Source organism: Brassica napus, chromosome C2 (assembly GCF_020379485.1).
Source record: "Brassica napus cultivar Da-Ae chromosome C2, Da-Ae, whole genome shotgun sequence".
Classification (NCBI taxonomy): Eukaryota; Viridiplantae; Streptophyta; class Magnoliopsida; order Brassicales; family Brassicaceae; genus Brassica; species Brassica napus.
Genome location: NC_063445.1, coordinates 36,347,547 through 36,350,206, shown reverse-complemented (window position 1 = coordinate 36,350,206; position 2,660 = coordinate 36,347,547). Strand labels below are relative to the sequence as shown.

The following is a 2,660-nucleotide window of genomic DNA, read 5'->3' as shown; positions in this document are numbered from 1 at the left end:
CTCACAGATCAAAGTTAAAACCCCCGGACACGGAAGCTCCGAATGCATCTGCGGGACAATTGGTATACCATGGATTTGACCCATTTTCATCCATAATATATAAGTGTTTTACTATCTATATATCATATATTCTATCCTATTAGGTATGTTTTCAGGTTCAGGAGTATCTTGGAGAAAAGTGATGATTATGGAGCATTTAGGAGCTTAAAAGAGATTTCATCTGAGCTGACCATTTGAGGTCGATACGAAGAAGAAGCAATTGTTCGATGCACATCCAGTGCCGTCGATCGATACAGAAGAGAAGCCTCGACGATTGAAGATTATGATCGATCGATGTACATCCTGTACCATCGATCAATGTCGAGACGCGAGATGCGCGACTTGGTTCCAGCCGACTTTAAACCCAAGGCTTCATCAAATTACAAGATTAACCCTGATGAGTTTTTAACCTAATAGTTATATACTTGCCTAAGTGTTAGGAGGCAGGAGAGTTTTCGAGCCACCATTGTATTCTTATTTTCAGCAGAGAGTTTTAGGAGAGAAAATCATAGAGAGATTTGCGATTGGAACTCCATTGATTCATCTATTCTATTCTATGCAGTATTTATCTATATTTTGTGTCATTAATTGCTTAGCTATGTCTGAGTAGTTCACTTGTTAGATTCAGGGTTCAAATAGGTTAGAGGGATTAGCTCCAATTATACGTTTGCTAAGTTGTGATATTCATTGATTGATTGTTCATTAATGCTTGTTTTAGCCTTGCTAACTTGAACATGAACCTAGGAATTAGCATAAGTCAAGCATCTTTGATCATCCTGTCCTGAATCTAATCTGTCATGCTAGGACTGCTAGAGAGATGCTAACCGCTGATCTAGGAGACTAGTGAGCATTATCAACCTGCGCCTAGGGCTTAACTAGAAGCATCGATCGATATTGTCTTCTGACAATCGATCGATATTTACGAAAGTGTATCGATCGATATCCATATAGGATCATCGATCGACACTTTCTTGTGATCAAAAGACGACAGTTGAGATCCAAGATCTAGTTAGTTAACTAGTGAAAAATTGCCATCGCTGATCACTGTGATTAAGCAGTTGAGCTCTAATATATCATGCATGCAACTGTTAGGCATCTATAGGATTATAATCTCCAACACCTGAATAGAAACTCTGCATCTAATAACTTCCAATAAGTTACACCCCTAATCATCTTGTTAGTCGAGCAATAGACTTGCTCAATTAGGATTGCTATTTACTTATAAACCCATAAAACAACAAACACCTAGAATTAATAACTTGACTAGATTTAATAGGTTCCCTAACTCCTTGTGGATTCGATCCCTAAGTACTACAACTGAACCTCTTATTTGATAGAGTAATTCACTCCTTAGGGTAATTTGAGTGGTATCAAATTTGGCGCCGTTGTCAGGGAGCTTTGATCGCCATTAAATTTAGTGTTATTAATTCTTATTCTTTTCTCGACCCCCATTATGACAAAAAAAATTTTCTAGTCTTTTCAGGTGCATGCCCAGCAGTACCAGAAGCAACAAGGACAAACACCTGCTATTCTCAGAAGATCCTGCTCACTTGGAACAAACGATCCGCAAAGACCAACGTTCCACATTGATCGACGCAGTAGCTTTCACGTCGACTGATTCTCGCACCCAACTGTCGACCGACACCCGACCTTCATCGTCGACCAATCTACATCGTTCGACATCAATCCATACTACACCGCATACATCGATCGATCATCAGTCGCGAAACATGGTGGTTGCGATTTTTATTCTCAGACAGGACGAGAATTGAAATCTTTATGACCAGGATGGTCATCTGCGTAATGCAACAGGTCAGGAACTAAACGCTTAGGGGAATGTAATCCATGATACTGATGCTACAGGAGCTGCTCAACCTGTAGAAGAGGCTGCTCGACCAAAGGCACTGGCTGACTACAATCGTCCAGATGAGTACTACGCCAACAGATCAGCTATTCGACTTCCAGAGATTCAGAAGGACAATTTCGAGCTGAAGCCTCAGTACTAACACCCGTGTCGTAGATACCCTACTATGGGTCACCGCACAAGCATCCTATGGACCATCTAGAGAGGTTCGAGGATCCTATCACTGCTACTCGTATGGATGGAGTCCCCGAGGACTACCTACTGTGCAAGCTCTTCAAGTATTCTCTGACTGGAGAAGCGATGCACTGGCTTAAACAGCTACCCATAGGATCTCTAACATCCTGGGCCGACATCAAGAATGCTTTCTTGCGAAACTTCTTCGATGAGGCACGCGCGGAAGACTTGAGGAGCAAAATTGCTCCATTTGTGCAGGAGACTGGAGAGTCTTTCAAAGATGCGTGGATCAGATTCAAGTTCTTCCAGCGAGACTGTCCACACCACGGAGTCAACGAAGTGCAAATGCTGAGCACTTTCTTCAGAGGTATCGCCTTGAGGTATCAGATGGCTCTTGACACAGCTAGCGAGGGAAACTTCAACACCAGGAATCCGGTGGAAGCTTTGAGACTGATAGAAAATCTAGCAAACAGCAGCAGCACCAAGAACACTGACTTTGAGAGGAAGAAGTCTGTTACATCCCTAGGGAAGGAGCAGATGGACGAAGTTAGAGGAAAGTTAGATGTGGTTCATGAGCTTCTTA

At 42.2% G+C, this 2,660-nt stretch overlaps 1 non-coding gene across 1 annotated transcript; it reads right to left on the bottom strand.

The window, feature by feature from the left end:
• Window positions 1-2,301: 2,301 nt before the first annotated feature.
• Window positions 2,302-2,409, bottom strand: LOC125582802. Its single transcript, XR_007320254.1, has one exon. It is a non-coding gene; the product is annotated as a small nucleolar RNA R71 (small nucleolar RNA).
• Window positions 2,410-2,660: the final 251 nt, after the last annotated feature.